Source organism: Callospermophilus lateralis, chromosome 11 (genome assembly GCF_048772815.1).
Source record: "Callospermophilus lateralis isolate mCalLat2 chromosome 11, mCalLat2.hap1, whole genome shotgun sequence".
NCBI lineage: Eukaryota > Metazoa > Chordata > Mammalia > Rodentia > Sciuridae > Callospermophilus > Callospermophilus lateralis.
In genome coordinates, this window is record NC_135315.1 from 115555870 (window position 1) to 115577205 (window position 21336).

At 38.4% G+C, this 21336-nt stretch overlaps 1 pseudogene; it reads right to left on the minus strand.

Moving 5' to 3' along the window:
- LOC143410774 (transport and Golgi organization protein 1 homolog) overlaps positions 1 to 14511 on the minus strand; it is a 39667-nt pseudogene extending 25156 nt beyond the window's left edge.
- Positions 14512 to 21336: the final 6825 nt, after the last annotated feature.

Below are 21336 nucleotides of genomic sequence, written 5' to 3' on the forward strand. Positions count from 1 at the left end.
AGGGTCACATTCAACAAACATGGATTTTTACTCTGTGGTAAAAATTTTAGGAAAACTGAAAGAGAGGAAGTCTTGGTTTGCAGATTTACAGGTGGAATGAGCCAAGGCTTAACACAGCATCTGGCACCTGGCAGAGATACTCAACAACTATTTATTGAGTAGACAGATGACAGCTATTTAAAAAGAACACAGTAATACCAAGAGAGACTAAAGGGAATTGGGTACAGACCTGCATTGAGGCTCTGTGAATGAGGTAGAATTCCAGTTAGACCTGAGAGCTTGTAGGGGTGGAATTTCAATATGAGTTACATGAGCCTGGGGTACGTTTGATTAAACAGCTAGGAGTCCAACATGCAGTTATTAAAAAGTTGGACCAGTTGGGCTGGGGATGTGGCTCCAGCGGTAGTGCGCTCGTCTGGCCGTGCGGCCAGGGTTCGATCTTCAGCACCACATAAAAAAAAAAAAAAAAAAAAGATGTTGTGTCCGCCGATAACTAAAAAATAAATATTAAAACTCTCTCTCTCTCTAAAAAAAAAAGGAAGTTGGACCAGTTGCCTCTAAGTTCTTTCTCAACCCTGAGATTCCATTCACTACTATTTTTTTAAGCTTTTGCCTAATTTTTAAATTTTTTTTTTTTAGTTTTTGATGGACCTTTATTTTATTTATTTGTATGCAGTGCAGAGAATCAAACCCAGTGCCACACATGTTAGACAAGCACTCTACCACTGAGCTAAAACCCCAGGCCCTCCATTCACTATTGGTCTATGAATTTGACTGCTGGTGAAGTCTGCCCATTGGCTCAGCATCTCATCACCTGAGACACATTAAATGACATTTGGGAAGATTTTACCTATAAAGGTGATTGACATCATTTTGTGGTGGAACCTAAAAGGCCAGGGAAATAATTCATGCTTAATTTTGTAAGCCAAGTTTTCCCTAATCTTGAAAGTTTTGGAGCATGAAAATAACAAATCTTAATGGTGCGTGATTCATTTTCAGAACCTTATGGAGTTAAACACAGTTCAGAAGTCAGTAGTGTTCATATATGGATGCAATGTCTTCTGGAAAATGGGAGAACTGATATGTTATTCCTTCTCAAATTAACTGAATCCCCCCTGCTATGAGTTCTCCTACACTCTGTGTGTGCAGATGGGGGCGGGGTCAGGATCAGTGCTGCTAAGCCCTGCACTGGTGCAGGATAATGCTATAGCTATGCTTACAGACCAGAACCTTTAAAAACACAAAATACAGTAATTATGGCTTCATAGCACCATACTGGATGGATAAAATAAAACAATTAGTCATCATCTAATTTACTGATAAAATGAGAGTGAGCAACACAAAAGTAGAATGCTATTGATGCCATTATTGGGGATTTTTTTGAAAAATTGTTTCTCATCTCCCACTGGATACTGTGCACTATGATGAAGTATTCATAAGTGTCAGTCTAAAATGGATTACAGTTCTGTACTGTTTCCTGTAAGCATATAGTATAAAGATCTGGACCATTGACTGCATTTGAAAAAGTTTAATTACCATGTCCAGGAAGCAAGTCAAAACAGGACTTGAGCTATATTACATTCCATTTAGAAGAAAAGGGAAAAAACACAGAATTTATGAGACTATGAACAGTGATTCTCAAGCTAACTTATACCAGGCCAGACTTTCCTGGAAGGCCTGCTAAACACAGATTGTGGGTCCCACCCCCAGAGTTTCTGGTGCTGTTGGTCTGGTGGAAAATTACAGTTTTAGAGCATAAGGCCTTTGAAGAATAATATTTTAGTTGTAAATGGTTTACACAACCAGTCATAGCTAAACATTTGCTTTTAGGTGAGTTATAGTCTCTGGCCTATTTTTGATTTCTAGTCATCTTTATTCTTGATTTTCTCTCACTTAAGAGATTTTTTTTTTGAACTCACATGTACCTATATTACTCTCTGCTCTATTTTGTACCTTTGGCAACAAATATCCTTGAAAGCCTTCATTATGATAATGCCTCTACTTTGTAGAGAAAAATTGGCAAGCTTTACCTGGGTCTACTTTCTCAGTATTTGGGATCTGAGACACTTCTAAGACACCCATGTCCTCAGTCACAGGTTGACTCAAGAGGCTGGGCTCTTCAGGATGGTTCATATTTAAATGATGACTCAGGAGGCGAGGCTCTTCATGAAGATTTCTATTAAGATGATTTGTGTTCTCTTTAGGAAAATCATCTTCATTGGGTGGCTGCATCTCTACAGGGGAGAAGAATGCATTGAGCCAGCTGGATGACACTATCTACCCCCACTTAAGCCCAATGATCAGCACTCCCCCTCAGCACACAGCTCCAGATACCTCAACACTGCCCTCCTTGTCCTGGCATGCACCCATGAAAACAACTGGGCAAGGATACAGGAGGGTTAATTGTTTTCATCCCATTTAAAGGATGACTGAACTATACAGTCAAATTTATAAAGAAGCCTTTAATCCAAAGTATTTCATAAACAAATACATTTATGATAGAGGCTTCAATAACTTAACTTCCCTTGGCAAACCAACATACACCCACATGAATAAATCTGCAGAAGAGAATTCTGGTCCAGAACAAAAATGTGAAATGTCTATTCTGCTCAGAAATAACAGGAACTCTCATCTACAAGTGTGCTGGTCTCACTGAGCCAGTATAGAGAAGGGAATTCCGTAAGTCTAGCTTGCTAATGTGACTTTCAAATATGTTCCAAGTAACCTAGGAGCCAAATGGTGAACCTATCTCCTTCCTGAGCTCAGGACATAGACCAATAGGATCCAGAGCAAAGATTATCTCTTTACAGCTTCATATTCTACCCTGAACATTCACTTGTACTTTGCATTCTTATCCAAAATATATCTGCTTTGATTAAATGTACAACTGTTTTCTTCCCCAAATTATCAGGTAAAATTAGCATTCTTGGGATGTAAATTTTCCAATGGCTTTATGTCCTTCTGGAACTCTTATCATATACTCTCAGTTGAAATATTTCATTTTGAAAAACAATGGATAGAGATGATCAAATATGAAACCAGGAAACAGAAAGCTTTTATCAGGATATTGGCTCATTGTCAGTTTGACGAATATTTAATTGAAAGGCTTCTATGTGTCAAGCACTACATTATAAGGCTTGTCATCCTGGTTCCATCCTTGATTAATATGAATGCAAGGACCTTAGAACCCAGAGGAGTAAAACCAGAATAAGTGACCTCTCCCCCAAGAGACTGGAAATAGCATGGTATCCACAAAAGATAAATGCTGGGGAGGGGAATTCAGGCAAGCTATCCATTAAAAGTTATTCTAGGGCTAGGCTTGAGTGACAGAGCACTTGCCTAGTGCAGGTGAGGCACTGGGTTCGATCCTCAGCACCACATAAAAAGAGATTAAATTGTAAAAAAAAAAAAAGTTATGCTAGTCACTCCACACCCACATGATCTAGTACAGATATTTTATGATTAAGAAATTATGTTTAATAAAGCCCTTTTATAATTTTAACATAAAATCTGTACTGTTAACAGGTATACTTTTGTGCATTAGTTTCTCATTTATATCTTTCTCTTTAACTTTTTATAAAATTTCTCTTTGAACATGCTAACCAATCCCAACTGTCCTAAAGGAAAAAAGAATAAGCAATGTCCTTTCATGCTCTAGCCCAAAATAATGAATAAAGGAATATATGGGGCTCCTGAGTCAGCCTTCTTTCTCCTTTAGGCACATGGAAACTGAACAGAACTTTACAATAATACACAAAAACACCTGGATGGAACAACTCCTTTTCTCCAGCTCAAGCCGCAAGCAGGTATTTACCTTCAGCTTTAGTCCAGATTTCCTGTAGAGGAGGCGCTGTTATCAATGGAGCAGTCTCCTCCACTGTAGAGTGCTTGTACCTCACAAAATAGATCAAGTATTGGATATCATCAAGCACTGCAGCCTCTTCAAATATGTTACTTTCCTTTATTCCTATGTCTCTAATATCATTCACACGATTATCAAGCATTTGCTCTGCTATGCTCAAAATGTGTGACTCAGAGGCACGGAAGACCTTATCTAGAACTTTTTCCACGTTATAGGGCAGGCTCTCCTGCTGTGCCGACTTCAGCTTTAATGACATTTCCTGCAACATGGCTTCCAGTTCTTGGACATCAAAGTACTTCAGGAAGCGTTGCAAGGACTTTTGTTCTGTAAAGAAGCTGCGGATTATGGGCAAGTCTTCCTCCTGATCGCTAAGCTCTGGCTTTAGGGCTATATGTGGACTCTGTGGGAGTACATCATCTTTAAGATCTGCATAAGCAGGGCCCTGGCTTTCTGCATCCGTGATATGCCCTATGTCCTCAAGGTCCTCTTTTGAGATTTCTTTTCCAGTAGCCTTTTCTGTAGACCCTGAAGTGTTCAGATGTTCCTTAGGGTTGTCTTTTTCAAGATCATCAGAATTTTTATCCTGAAATACTTCACTTATCCCTGAAGTCTGAGTGTTTTCCTCATCACTTCCGTCAAAGAGTCCCTGGGCTTCCTCATCTGCCAGAGGACTTTCCTCCTTTCCCATTTCCATATCACCTCGTTCCTTGTCCATCATGTCTACCCTTTTGGCTGTGGTTTCACTTTTCTTAAAAATCTCCCAAATTATACTCATTTCTTGTTTGTTTTCTTTGGTTTCCAGATCAGGATTCATAGTCTCTAAAATTGCTTTCTCAAGAACGTGCTGGTTAACATTCTGAATCCCAGAATGTTTTTCTTTTGACTGTTTTGCACTTACAGCATTTTCATCCTCCAGTAGCTCTTCAGGGGGATAATAATCCTCCTCTACTGATGCTGGCCTTTCGGTATGGAGACCCGGTACTTCTACCTCGTCAGTTTGCTCTGTTTTTTTAATTTCCTGTGTCCCTTGTGTTGCCTTATGCTGAATCAATTCTTCAGCCAAGGACTGCTCTTTACCCTTGTCCTTGGAAAGCCCTATCTTCTCATTTACATGACTAACTGTAACAATCACATCTCTTTCTTGTTGCCAAGAAAAATTTTTTCTGGGACTGTGGACCTCTTCTTCCGGTTCTCTTAACAAACCAATTCCATCTGGAGAGGAGAATCCAGATTGATTTTCAGTTTTCAGAACTAGTCCCTCTTTAATTTCCTGAGGTTGATGCTCCACTGAGTCTATGTGCAGGGTTGGTGTATTTACTGAACCTGGCTCCTCCATTCCATCTTCGGATGCATCATTTTGATTATCTCCCAGGAATGTTGCAATACCCAAGGATTCTGGTGGTTTACTCTGTTCTTGGGTCATCAGACTCCCTACAGCTTTATGTAGAGATTTATTCTCTAAGCTATCTTCCAAAATCTTCTCTCCAGGTGAAGAGAGTTCTTCATTCACTTCTTTTGAGTCTTTTGAGATATGGATAACTGCTTCTTTTAGGTCATTCTCTTTGTTTTCAAAGGCTGATTTTAATGTGTCCTTGCCCTTTTCAACAGCTGGCAATGAGCTGAGTTTATTGCTTTGGGGAGAAGTATATGCAATCATCCCTTCTATCTTCTCATCCTCTAATTCTGAAACATCTTGCATCAGGTGCTTCTTAGGCTCCTGAACATCTGTCTCTTTTCCTTTAATATGAAGTTCGATGTCCACTTTTGGCTCTTCATCATTATCTGTCTTAGAGGTTTCCACAAAAAGACCATATTCTGCACTTTCAGGATAAATATAATCTGTTGCTGCTTGTGGTTTCTTCTGTTTTCTATCTGGAACTAAAGCTTCCTCATCTTCTTTTTCTTCTTCTGAATAAGAATTCCCCAAATCCATCATATCTGTTTTCTCGTCACCACCTGTGCCAATAAATAAAGTATCCTCCAAGGTTGTCAGTATATTTTTGTCATCATCCTTGATGCCTGGGGGCAGAGTTACCTCAACCTTATCTTCTTCATTTGAATTCTGCTCTTCACCTATTGAATATTTCTCCACTCCAAACTCCACTGGGAATTTCATGCCTTCTTCACTTATAAAGGTTAGTAATGGGAGCTCCCCAAAGCTTTCCTCATTCTCCTCTTCTTTCTTATCAAATGCATAATAATCAGCATCCAATTCCTCATCATCAAAATCTTCGTCTAATGAAGTCACCAGTCTGGTCGTCTCATAATCAGACACAAGTGCATCAGCAGTATAGCCAAATTTGGTTTTCAAGTCTAATGTCATTTCTTTTTTCAAAAGTGTATAAGCATTAGTCTTCTGTTCGTTTGAGACCTGAGAACTGTTGCTGGTTTTGTTGTTTTCACTTTCTGGCACTTTCAATTCATCTTGTAGTATTTCTTCAAAGGGTTCAAATGAAGTTTGTTCACCTTGAGCATTATCTGTTTGACTATCTGCATGAGGATGCTTCTTCTGAGCCAGAAATTGTTCCTCAAGATCCATAGTGTTTTCTGAGAATGCACTTTCAATTTGCTCTGAGTTTGCTACTACTGGTTTAGGTTCAGGTTCAACATCCTGGGAGACTTCAGGAAATTGTTCCACTTTTTCTATACCTTTCTCAGAATCTTCATTTGCAGAATCATACAATTCCAAAAATCCTAGAAGTTTTTCTACACTATAATTATCAAAATCATCTCTTCCACCATCAAAACAGACAAAATCTGTCTCCTGTAAGGAAAAGGAAAACATTAGTGTGTCAATAACAAAGTGTCACAAAAGCAAACTCATCCATGCTCCCAAATTCAGGATTGGTTCTAAAGAATCTTTAGGGTTAACCACATTACCCTCCTCCAATCCCCATTGGCTAACTCCTTCTATGGCTGAGTAAATCTGTCTTTTTCTAGACTACAGTGTTAGAAAGTCTATTCTTTCTTTCTTTCTTTTTTTAACATGGGTCATATTCTTTAAAAAGCATAATGAGTAAAAATGGTGACAATTTGGTCTCCAACAGCCTGACTCTTGGGTCTCTCTCAATTTGCTCTGAGCATAAGTAGGGAAAGGCAAGGTATCACTTGTAGGATTCTCCAGCTCTAAAATCTACACCTATGTTTCAGGAATTTAATTCTTAATCATTTGCTCAGGAGAAGCTGGAAGATCCTGCAGCATTGAGAAAGATGAATCAGTTTTAAAGTATCTTACTGAGATACAAGTACATTTGATGGAATAAAGAATGATATTAAGGAGGCTCCTCACATTATAATTACCACAAGAACAAACTGAAAACAAGATTCAACAAGTTATACACCTTCCTCTTCATCAGGGTTTCATAGTCACTAAGACCTCTCTCAGGACTATCTATATATTTATTTAGTCTTCCTTCTTGCCACTAGTAAGCAAATTGACATATAAAAGGAGCCATAGTATGAATGGAATTTTTTTTTAAAATTTCCATCTCCTAATTAAATCTTCATAATATTCTGTGGGGGTTCTGGGGGTGGGGGAGGCAGTTCAATGTAGTAGGGATGAGTGATTTCCTCTCCCCATCACATGCATTTCTAAGCCATGAGGGATGCATGTAATGGGAAACAATGAAAAGGCAGAGTTCAAAACAAATGAGTTCTCTGTAATCAGTGAACTGCTGTCACAGCTTAAATCCCAAGAACTAACTCTCTTTACCAACAATGAAGTCCAACAAGCAACAGAAGTGATTTTATGGCCCCTGAGATTATGAAGAAATTTTAGGAACAGCAACAACAAACAGGATGACTTTATCCATTCACCCCATCTAATCTAAGAACTATCCTAGCCTAGCAGCTTGCATATTCTACAGCCACTACAAAGAGCTGCCCAAAGATGTTTCAATGTTGGTGGGCATCAATTACTACACAATTTAAAACTCTAGAAAATAATCAGCTGAAGTGAGAATTCTAGAACACGAAATCCTTTCAGTCACAAAATCAATTTAAGTCAGAGCACAATACAGGAATGCTGTATAAAGGAAGCAGTTGGGGCCTTAAAAGATCTGAGACTGAACATCACCTGAAACGCTCAGGTCCCCTTTTCCAAATCTATAACATGACTACGATCCCATATATGACTAAGAATAAGAAAACCTTTGTAAGTACGTATTTCTAGCCTAGTATAAAAGTTAGAGTTTATTAATTTAACCTAAATATACTTAAAATGTCTAATAACTATCCAATGAGTAGTTTTCAAGTTGGAATACCTCCTTTTGCCTGTAAAATGAAATTATTTACCTCTTAAATTTAATAGCCAAGTACAAATATATTACATTATTTATTTTTCACATATAAAACAGAAGAGAAAAGCCCTATAGTTGAGTAAACAGCCTTCTATAAGAATATCTGTTCCAATATATTAGAAAACTCTCAGATTATAATATAATCACCCTTGAATGCCTTTCAAACTTTTTTTTATAGGTAGTCTGATTTCAAATGAAAATCTGATACACAAATGTTATAAACACATTATAAAACTTTCAGAAGCAGTTAACTGAATATAATGGGTGGATTTATAAGCCAGTTTACAATTGAGAACAAAAAAGAAATCCATAACTTACATCTGTTGAAATTTGTAGCTCTTCTTTAGTATATTCACAAACTACCTTGATGAAATCTTTCAGAAAATATCCAAACATATGGTCAACCTATAGTGCAAAGGAGACAAATATAAAATAAATTCTGTACAAGGAATATAAATAAGAGATTCTCAGAAGTGGCAGGAAATATACACATAATAGATAGGTATATGGTATAACCAAGAAATAAAGTTGCTATAACAATTGCACTGAGATTATAATTCCAAATAAAAATTAAGTACAGAACTGTTAAAACAACATTTCCAACCACTGAAGTTCTTTTTTACATTTAGCTTAATTCTCAACACAGAGCATATGAAGTTAAGACTTCTGAAGTAAATAAAGGATCTGCATAGGAGATTATTGTATATTATATGGTTAAAACTATATAAATCAAAGCTGGTTATAAATGCAATTCCAAATAACCTCTAGCAAAAATTTACCTGTACATTTTGTAGCATTGCTCATAAACCAATATTTATGTCTTTCTTAACCAATACACAACAGTCATGAAAATTAATAAGTAAAAACAATACAAAATCTCTAAAATGTATTACCACTATAGCAAATGTATTGATAGTATATGCTTTCCTAGCTTTTTCCAAATCTACTTTTACAAGTACTTGGGGAGAAAATAAAATTACAATATAATGCATACTAAACCACATATCAAGCTTCAGTTTCACCCAAAATAAATCCTCTGCAGAAAAGAACCCCATTTATTTTCAGCACCAACAGCTAAATTATATGAAGTTACATAAAGTGTACAAAAGGTATATAAAGTTCCCCTTGAGAAAGACACTCTTATTACTATCTACTGACTAAAAGGAACAGAAGATTCTTGCCAATAATTAAAGGAAACTGATAGGCAAATCAAACGCCCAAAAAAGAAAATTAAAAAAGGCATCTTATCACTAACTCTAAAATATCCCCATTCATGAATGTTCTTGTTATATCTAGAAACCATCTGAGAGCCAGTATTAGTGGTAGAATACTGCCATGAAGATTAGATAAGACGGAGCAATTAAAAGCTTCATCACTGGCAGATAAAGTCTGAGACTCTAGAAAATCAACAACATTGCAGAATGAAAACTAAAAACTCAAAAGGAGAATCATTTTGAAAACTAAAGAGTTTTTAATTTCCTAAGTATAACATTCATGACATGAGAGGCGAGTCTGAGGGGAAATACACTTTTCCCTTCTGATGAAAATTCTATTAAGGTTAAATTTGGAAAAGGAAAAAAAAACCAGAGATGTATGGAGAAAGGAATCACATTTATCTCTTCTTAATCTGTCAATTGAGACCATAGATTATATAAAGCTCCATAATTACACACTGGGTGGTATCCCATTTCTTGTGATATGAAAAAAAAATGATGCAGAATCACGGAGGCTCATGACTGGAAATAATTTTTATACCTAATTTTGCTTCCATACATCATCCCTGCCGAGGTGCTGCTGATTTGATTTGTGGGTGGGGAGCAAAGAACTGCCACAAGAGAACAAATTCTGCATAAGCTACTATCAGAACAAATGTACTTAAGTGCCACTGCCCTGAAAGGAAATATTCAAAAGGAAGATGGATTAGACAGGGGTCCTTTCCTAACTGAGTTTTTCACTTTATAGGGAGCTAAGATAAAACACAACCTGACTGAAGGCAAAGAAGACAAATGAATGCCACAGGAGCAATGCAAACAAAGTGCCACCCAAACACTCATCAGTCAGCAAAGATCCTTTCTGGTCAGGTGCTGAAAGCAGGGCTCCTCAGGAAGACAGGATGAGTGCTGCCACCCAGAATGGCAAGAGTCCTAGGGATGAACATAGTTAACAGGCTACAATGTGACAGGAGAAAATGTAAATCAAGCCCATTTATCCAAAAGTTCAAAGAAGGGGAGAAAGACGACTATTGTATGAAAAATGCCACTTAGGTACATGGAAAAACAGTTCCAAGTTTAAAGATTACGAATCCTATTTGGTATACTTGAAAGAAACAATAGATGGTTCTTTATATGGAGTACTACAACTGGGACTCTGTCTAAATATAAAGTTTGTACCTAAAGGCACCAAGTTTCAAGATCATCCCCTAAGAATCAGAAATGGCAACAAAATGAAACTAGTTTTCCCATAGGGATTACTCTTATTTTCTGCTGTGTGGTATTTTATTTAGGGTGAGAACTTTCAGGGATGCAACCCGGAATATCTCTAAACTGGAACATTCCTACAGTCATCAAAGACCCTTGCTACTATTTTAAGTAAACAATCCACATATCACATTTAAATGAAAAGGACAATACTCATAAGTCTCTCAATGAGGTCACTCCTAGTGAATCTCCCCATTTAAAATATCAAAGCATGATATAAACAATGTCATGTCTTTCATCAGAAGATCCATACAACTGGCTAGAAGTAGAACCCCTGGGGGAACCTTCAGGCATAGATTATAGGAAAAGCAGGAAATGGATGACCCAGAAGTTGCAAAAAAGAAAAAAAAGCACATAATGAACATAATATTCTGCTTTTTTAGAGTAAAAACAGCACAAATGATTAGGTAAAATACACAAAAAATCAACTTTAAATATTCATGCCTGAGTTACTATCTTAGACTTAATTTACAGGATTAACTCTAATGTTCTTGAATCCTTCCCTTTTGAAGCAGCAAAGCTAAGAATTGTCAGGTTTTCACCATGACAACCTTTATGATGTGTAGAGCCTTCTGGAACTTGATGTGAGGGGTAGCAACCACAACCAGTTCAGTTCTGTTTCAGAAAGTCTACTGACTTTCTATGCTGTGCCAGGCCTAAGGCATGTTAGGAGCACAGGGCCTGGCAAAGAGGATAGGTTAACTCTACAAAGACCCCAAGAAATCAGTCATTTAAATCTACACTGCTGAAAAACCCATCAAAAGTAAGAATATAACACCTGTCAAACTTTTACTTACACTTCTGGCCCAAAGTTCTGGTGATACCTCTGCCAGTTTATAGTAGACATATACAGGGTCACCTTTTTTAAAATTCACAAAACGACAATCTGGGCCTCTGAAATCTTCAAGAGCTTCACCTCGGTACATTAACACTGTATATGAACATTGAAAAAAGCAAAACAAACATTAGAATTTGATTTTTCACAATCCACATTGACCCATCAGGAAATATGAATCCCACTATGAACAAAAATCAAGTTTTTCCAGTACTCTCTGGAATCACTTTTAATTCACCTGCTCAAAGTATCTAAAATTCTTTGAGATTTTATTGCTATAAAATACAATATTCCCTGCAATTAGACAAGGGAAAAGGAAACTTCTCTATTTTTCTTTGTGCTGAGAAATAAAAAGCAATGTGGCTACCACCAATCATGGCTGGTTTCAGTGAAACTCTTGGTTCTTGCAGGCCTCAATTTTTTTCTTTTTCATAATCATAAAAAGCTTCATTTTGCAAATATGTAAATCCAAGTGTAGACACGGACAGGCTTAAGTATGGCTTCATGCAGAGGTAATAGGGAGGGAAGAGGGAAGAATATCCAGGAACCCCCAAGGGGTTAATTAACTTGAACTAACCGCTAAAACACATTACCTTTAAGTGGCTGCAAGTGCTACCATGCAGCCATAAACACTGTCAATTTCATTTGCAGCAGAGTTGCTGTCTCTGTGTTCAGGATCTGGGTAAATTACCAGGAAATGTATTTTCTCTGAGCAAATATTGTTTACTATATCCAACATTAAGATTGTTTCAAAACATCCTCATTCGTATTTTTTTTTAATAAACAAAATCAAAAGTGGGTATCCTATCTGACAAGGAACAAGTTTAACCATGAGAAAAGGTCAGGCAATACCTTCATGCTTAAAATGCAGGACTAGAATCACAATTGATCTAGAAACTGGTAGAAGCAACATTTTTCTTTTGGTTGACCAAATACACAGTTTCTGATTTAAGATGAAATGGACAATAGATGTATGTAAAAAGCACAAAGAAGAAATGGAAATAACACTTTTTCTAAAGGCCAATTAGCAGTAAAATACACAAGAATGTGTGTTTTATAAAAATATATGTCTGAGGAACAAACACAGATTTGGAGAGGGTAACTTGTTATTTTGAAGCTAAAATAGGACTATTTTCAAAACTGTCAGCATCCTAATTCATATATAATTAAGAGGCCAAGTTGAAGGTGAGAGACACTTTAAGGTGGGGAATTCTCATCACAAGTGGAAATGGCAATGTTTCTCTTGTTCCCCCTTAGGTCATAGAGGATTTACAAATCAGTAATATATTAGGTGACAACATAATGCATACTATGGAGCACCTATTTAGTTATTTTTATTGGAGCACTTATTTAGAAGGCACACAAGGACACCTGACATACACACCTCACTACTTCCTACAACACAACACAGACCCACCTGTTGTGTTTGGTCACATCTGTTTGGACACAGGCCATTTCTCAAGTTATGTTACCCCACTGAACCTTACCAACACCATGTCTTAGTACCGAAGAAGCATCAGTGATGAGATTGTCCAGGTAGCCCACGTAGGATAGCGCTTGATAGCCAAGAATAGCAAACATTCTACCATGCTGGAAGCCTGATTTTGTTCACCCAAAACTGAAAGGAAATATCATGGCAGCTGCTTTGCTTTTCTGAGTGTTTATTTACCCCAGCCTTAGGGTTACCTCTAGGAACTGCTTAACATATATTGGAGACATCTTTTTTCTTTATTGGAGTGGAACAAACAATTCAAATTATAAAATTTGTTTTTGGTAACACCAATTTAGGCATAAAGAGCTCAATGGTAAACTTCTTGGCCTTTTAGCATGAATATTTTAAAATATGTACTGCTTACAATTTATGGACAACACGGTCATCAAGTTACAAGGTTACTAGAAACCAAGCGGGAGGCCATAAGAAGTATTCTGGGCCAGTAAATATATAGAGGAAAGAGGTTCCAACAACACTAGCGACTGAGTCTAAAACTGAATTGGCTTATAAAAATCTTGGAGTATTTATTATTGTTATTGCAACAAACCTCTTCATCTGAATCTGAATGGCTACATCCTCCCCACCACCCACCTCCAATCCAGGACTGGGAAGCAATTCTGTCCGCTTCCTGCGCACAGAAGAGGCTGCAGTTCCCAGGTGGCCAGTGCAGATCCTTGGCCTCTTTCAAAAGCAAAAGATTACTGGCCCACCTGCTACCCTACCTCAAATATGAAGGGAGGCTTCTATGCACAGAAATGACAGGATTGAAGCAGAGTCAGGGCCGAGACCTCGGAACACAATGCATGCCTGGACTCAGTGCTCTTCCCAAGCCTAAACTCTAGTCCCTGTTAAAAGGCAAAACCAGCCCAATCCCCAGTGCAGCAAAAGGACAAAGGGCCAGTGAGCCTTTCCCAAGGAGCCCCACCATCAACCTGCCGCTGGGATTAGGGCCACAGAGCCCTGGAGAGCATCTGCCCTGATACTGCACCAGCCCAGGTCCCTGTGGCGGGGGCAGAATAGCGCTCTGCTACAGCGTGGGGAGCCCCGGGCACGTGGCGCGCAACCCCATCACCCACTGAGATCCTAGGCAAATCCTGGAAGGGAATAAACTGAGAGCTGTCCCTGGGGAATCCTGTTTCCCAACCCCCGCCTCAGTCAGTAGAGAAAAATAAAACGCTGGCAACAAGTGGGAGTCGAAGCCCCCCGCAACCCGAGCGGGCTGGCCGGGGTGCCGGCAGAGCCGGAGGGGACACACTCAGGGTCCCGAGGCTCTTGTCACTCCTGTGCCCCACCCATCGTCCTGCAACCCCCTAGCCCAGCCCGCGGGGCTGGGGACTGGGGGGGATCGGAGCCCCATGCAGCCCTGAAGAGCCACCGCGGAGACCCCGGGCCGCCCGCCCGCCTGCGCACTCACTGCTGCATTCGTCGTCTGCACAGAATTTGTGCTTCCAGAAGCGCCGGCCGGTGCTCGGGTCCAGTTGGCCCAGCACTCGCCAGGTCGGACTGAGCACGAACAGCCAGAAGAGCAGCCCCGGTGCTGCAGCCATGTTGTGGTCACATCGGGGAGCCGGTGACGCTGTGGAGTAGGCTGCTGCGGGCGTCGGGGCTCAGCGGGCGGGTGGGCAGCCAGGCGCGGAGGGGCGGTGCCCGGGAAGGCCTCAGCCTTTCCCGGTTGACACGTCAGCAGGGATATATGGGGGTCGATGCACTGGCTCTACTGGGGAACGCACGGAGCCAGAGCTCCCCGTCCTTCTCTAGTGGAGACCTTCTCCTCAACTGAAGACCTTCTCCTCTAGTCGCTGCCGTGGCAACTAGGACTCTCTCTCGTCCAATCACCTGCCTTTGCTTCTGAGCCCTCAGAAGCCACCCTCTGCGTGATTCCATTTGTCACCCACCCATCCCCCGCCACTCCGCCAACTGGTCCTTTCTGGCTTTCCTCAACGTCTCATTTCTGGTCCATCCTGAACTAGCCTACTCCACTACTCCACTTCACCATCACTCCCATCCCCCATTCCAGGTCTGGTACCTCCTTTTCTGAACTACCAAATCCCACCCATGACTTGTGAGAGCTAGTCTATGGTTCCAAGCTCCCTCCCCTTCAAACTCCTAGAGGTTCCTTGAAGCCCCACCCCAAGATCCCTCTGATTAGGAAAGGGGAAAGTGGGAAAGTGAATGGAACTGTGAGTGAGGGTGTAAACTGGAGACTATGGCCTGCTTTTTTTAAGGCGGGGACAAGTGAGGGCAGAGAGATGGACAGTAGTCTTCGGGCTAAGATCTTGAGATTCTTATCTTTATCCATAAGGGAAGAAATCATTTAATTCAACAGCATATTTTTAACTTTCATTTTGTGCTACCATTCTTGCCAGATGCTGGACAAAGCCCTAGCATGGTGTGGATGAAAATCAAAAGACAAGATATCTGGTCCTGGTCCGAAAAAGTCCACAACTTAGTGGGAACCAACTGTCAAAACCGAGTGTCAGAGAAGAAAGCTATTAGCTAACATTTCTTGAACACTTTCTTTATCTCCAGTTGTTATTCTGAAGGTTTTATACATATCAATTCATTTAATCTTCATAACAATAGTACCTTACAGTAGTAGTAGGTCCTATTCCAATCCTTATTTTAGAGTAAATTGAGGCAGTCACACATCCAGTGAGTAATGGAGCTAAGTTTCAAACCCAAGGAGTAGACTCCTTTTCATCACAACCCATCAACTAACAAGCAAATGTTGTACTTTCTGACAAGAGGAGCAAAATCTGATTTAAATCATAATATAGCTGAATTACTGATATGTACAGTTAAGGGGGGGGAAGCACAAGCTAGCCAGCCCAAGGAAGAGTGTCTGCAATACATCCTTGGTGGAGCCATTCTCATTTGTCTGTAACCAAGGGCTTGTTACTATAGTCTCTGCTAAAGTTATTCATCAACCTGCAACAATGAACCCATCAGTTGTTTCCCCAAATTAACTGAATCTTTAAAACTTAGAGAAAAGAATGTAATCCACCATGTTCATAATGTTAAATAAAGAAAACAATGGAAAAAAGGTGTGCACAAACATTTGTGTACAGGGGCCATGAGAAGTCCCCGTTGGTCCAGTGTACTTCTGTGCTTTCTGGAGAACCAGTGGATCATAGAGAGGAACTGAGTCATTCTTCATTTCTTTTCTACCATGTATTTATTATGTTATAAAATGTATCTAGTAGGCATCTCTAACAACATGTTGAAAACTGAACTCATTTTACTCTCAAAATCTGCTCCTTTCAGTCTTCCCTATCTCAGAAATAAGAATGACAATTTAATTCCCATTATCCAGGTGCTCAAAGCCCAAAACTTACAAACCATCTTTGATCTCTTTTCTCTCACATTCCAACTCCAGTCCATTAGACAATATTATGTCTTTATTTTTATAATTTTATTGAGATATAGTTGACCTACAATAAATTGTAAATATTTAAGGTGTACAATTTGATAAGTTTTGACATGAATATACCCATGAGACTATCACCAAAATCAAAAGAGTCTTTCATCCTTCTTTGTAATCCCTCCCCTCTCCTTTTATGGCTGTCTCCAAACATCTCCTGTCATTATAGATTGTTTTGCATTTTCTAGAATTTGATATAAATTATACAGCATTTTATTTATTTGTTTTTCTGACTTCCTTCTTTCCAAGTAAGCATTTGAAACAGGCCCAGAATCTGACCACTCCTCTGCATCTGCTAAGCCAATATACAGGCCAAACCCACATCATAAGTTACCTGAATGATTTGCATAGCCTTCTTCTGTCCTTGCTTCTGCCCTCATTTTCCCCCAATATCTATTGTCCTGATGGCAACTAGAGTGATATTTTTAAATATAAATTTGATTGTCTCTCTCTCTTCAAAATCTTCCTGTAGCTTCCCATTTCCAAATAAAAGGCAATGAGTTTAGCCAGGCCTGGTCGTACTCATCTGTAATCCCAGAAGCTCAGGAGGCTGTCAGGAGGATCCTGAGTTCAAAGCCAGCCTCAGAAATGTAGTGATTCCCTAAGCAACTCAGTGAGACCCTATCTCTAAATAAAATATTTTAAAAAGGACTGTGGGTGTTGCTCAGTGTTTAAGTGCCTCTGGGGGTTCAATCTCTGGTATCAGGAAAAAAAAAGGAAAAAAAAGCCATGACTTTATTATGGACTGCCCTGCCTTATTATGGACTGCTCTTAATCAATGTGACTCCCCTCATCCTTTTCTCCCCATTTCCTAACATTCTTCTCTTGCTCTGTTCCATTTAAATACACCAAGCCCACCCCTGCTTCAGAGCATTTACACTTGCAACTTTGCCTTAACCTTAACTCCCCAAATCATCTGACTAGCTAACTACCCCCTCACTTTATCATGTCTTTGTAACAGTGGCATTTCATGTGATAAAGGCCTTCCCTGGCCACCCTACACAAAATAGAGCCTCTTGCCATGACTATCAAGCCCATCACCCTTCTTTCTCTTCAGACTTGCCTTACCACTTTAGACTTCTCTTACTACTTGCCTTACATTTGTTTATCTACTTGACTGCTCCAACCCAACCTCAAACACAATTTCCAACACGAGCAGGAAATTAGTTGTTTTGTTCACTACTGTTAAATCAGTGACTAGGGAAATGCCTAGAATGTATGAGAGAGTTAACAAATGATTTGTTGGATAAACTCATGGTTCCAATGATATTATAAATATACTACACTATTAACCTAAACACATATATTAACTATTAAGCCCCCATATATAAATAGTAATGAGAGGACATAAGCTATGGGAACAAGGCATTTAAGGTCCACCTCTCAGCAGCATGCATCCTCAACTCCAGGAATGTACCCCTGAATGTTTGTGTTGAATAAAAACATAGTTGTTGTGGAGAATAGTTGTTTGGTTACATGATACTGGAATATTTAAGCAGATCTTTAAAAACTAGTTTTAATTTTTTCTTATTTTTCTTATTATAGAATATGGTATGTTGTAGAATTTTTCTTATTATAAAATGGAGATTATTGATAATTCATTGGTGGAAAAATCAGAATAGCAAAATGATCTAATTGCATATTCTTGATATTTACTTTGACTCATAATCAGATATAATTTTATATGCATAGTTAGTGCTTCCAGTTACTGAATAACTAGCTGCTTAGTTTGTAGAGTTTTCAATATTTTGATTTATCAGTATCATTTTTTAAACTTATTGCTTTAAAGACATATTAACTAGTCTGGTGGATAATGAGAAGAAAATTTCTCAACTGGCCACAATAAGGTAGTGGTAGTTCTTTCTACCAGGATACATACAATTAGTGGATGAATCAGCATTCACTTTTACTCATAGCATTTAAATATGTGGCATTGATGTTTAATATAAGGTTATGTTAAAAACCTTCAGAAAAGTAACAGAATAGAATGTGGTGGTGATTCTTGGCATGGAGATAAATAATCTCAAGTGCATTATTCTTTAATACCTCAAAGGGAATTCTTACGGGGTAAGGGTTGAGTAATTGTTAAAGGTAAATGTATCCAGTTTGGGTGGAGGGGACATAAAATTGTAAGTATAAAGGGTTCCTAATGTCAGAGTACAATCTAAATGAGACAAGAAAAACATATCTGAAACAATTAATTGGCAGCATAATAACATATACCATTGGAAACTTGTGAAGGCACTTGCCTAGGAGCATTCAGAAGGCCTAACATTGCCGTTACCATCTATTGTAAATGATGTGCCAGAGAATAGTGTTAAACATAATGAGGACTAAATCTCTCCAAGAGGGGCAACAGATTTACCCTCGCATATGAAACATTGGAAAAAAGTGGACAAAATACAAACAACAACAGTTCTCAGATATTAGATAATAAGCAGCATAAGAGTGACCTCTAAGATAAAGTTAAGCATGAGAGATGAGTGCTAGGATTATCCCAATTTACTCCCTGGAAAGAATTTTTCAGGCCACATTCAGAGAAGGGAAACTCAAATAGAAAATCTCGTGAGTTGAAGAGATGGATTTTAAAGTCTGAAGAGACCGATGCAGCTAGAAGTCACAGATCAGAGTAAAGGAGAGAGTAGAGAACTGCAGAGGGAAAGAGAGTGTGTACATGTACTAGCTCTCTAGACATCTATGGAGAGTTCCCCTGAAGTCTGTGGCTAAGCAACAATGGGCACACATGTAAGGCCAGAGAAAGAATCTTCAGAAAGGAACAGGATGGAAGGTGGTGCTGATTGTTGGCATGGAGATCAATTTATGTAATCACCAGCTGGAATGGAAAATCTATAATAAAAGGGCATCAAGTAACACAGTCAGTAAAAGGCAAAAATTAGCCCAAAATTGAAGGTAATTCCTGTCTAGCAGAATCTTAAAAAGATAAAAATGTTTCCAAGATAGTTCAGAAAAAAGCTGTACACAGCTCAAGAATATTTAAAAGAATACAAAATATGTTTCCAAGATAGTTCAGCAAAAAGCTGTACACAGCTCAAGAATATTTAAAAGAATACAAAATATCCAATACTCAACAAGGTAAATTCACAATGTTTGGAATCCAATAAAAATGTATGAGGCATGCAAAGAGGTAGGAAAATATAACCCATGTTGAAAAGAAAATTAATAGAAATAATCATTAATTACACTGTGATAGAGTTATTATACAAGGACATTAATACAGTTGTATACCATATGTTCAAGATGCTATGGAAAAGCATAAGCATGTAAAGGAGAAAAAAGAAGATATAAAAGTGATCTAATTCAAACTCAGATAAAACAATGGCTAAGGTGAAAATTACACTGAATGAGATTAACAGCAAATTCTACATTGAAGAAGTCAATATCAGCAAACTGAATATGCAGTGATAAAGACTCCCCAAAATGAAACACAGCTTCAACCAGTCCAATATATGTGTTATGGTAGTTCCTAAAAGAGGTGAGAAAAACACATTTGAAGAAATAATAAATAAAAATGTTCCATATCTGTGAACACTCAGATTCAAAAAGCTCAATGAACAAGAAAAATGATAAAGATGACACAAATATACACTAAATGCTTAAAACCAGTGCTAAGAAAAAAATTGAAAAGCATCTACAGAAAACAGATACCATTATGTACAAAGGAGTGAGAGTAAAATCTCAAAATTCATTCAAGAACCATGCAAACCAGAAAACAGTACATCAATATTTTCAAGTGCTGAAAGAAAAAAACACTGACATCCTAGAATTGCATTCCAAATGAAAATATATTTCAAAATGATGTAGTCTTTAATGCAAAAGAATTAAGTTGAACCCTACCCCACATAAAAATTACCTCAAAATGGACCACAGACATAAATGTAAGAACTCAAAATGGACAACACATATATATGTAAGAACCAAAACCAAATGTAAGAAAGCATAAGTAAATCTTGGAGTAGACAATGACTTCGTAGTTAAGACACCAAAGGCCCAAGCAACAAAAGAAAAAATAATAAAGTAATAAACTTCATCAAATTTAAAACTTTTAAAGGCTACCATCGAAGAAAGTGAAAATACAATCATAGAAGAAAATATTTACAATTCATGTAGTTAGAATATAACTACCTAGAATATATAAGCAATTCTTATTGCTCAATATGAAAAGACAAATGGCAAGAAATTAGAATAGACATTTCTCCCAAGAAAATAAGCAAAAGCCAATAAGCAAATGAAACGATACCCAGCACCATTAGGGAAATGTACAACCTCAGTGAGATACTACTTCACATCTATTAAGATGGTTATAATCAAAAAGGTAATTAATAAGTTGGCAAGGATGTGGATCAATGGGAGCCCTCACACACTACTGGTAGGGATAGACTACAGACCTAAATGTAGCAGCTAAACCTCTACAACTTCTGGAAGAAAATATAAAAAGCTGCTTGGCAGAGACTCTCTCAGCCTCATGCTCTCTTTTTTCTCTCTCTCAGAAATAGATCAGACTTAAAAACTTTGTCTCATGCTGGGCGTGGTGGTACATACCTGTAATACCAGTGGCTCAAGAGGCTGAGGCAGGGGGATTGCAAATTCAAAGCCAGCCTCAGCAAAAGTGAGGCACTAAGCAACTCAGTGAGACCCTGTCTCTAAATAAAATACAAAATAGGACTGGGGATGTGGCTCAGTGGTGGTATGCCCCTGAGTTCAATCCCCAGTACTAAAAACAACAACAACAACAAACTTTGTCTATTCTATATTCATTGTTATGGAAATGCAAAGGTAAGCTGACAGACTAGGACAAAGTATTGGCAAAACATATATCTCTCAAGAGAATGATATCTAAGATACACAAATGATTCTTGCAACTTACTAATAAGAAAAATGACCCAATTTGAAAGGATGGGCAGAAGATTTTTTTCTTCACCAAAGTAGATAC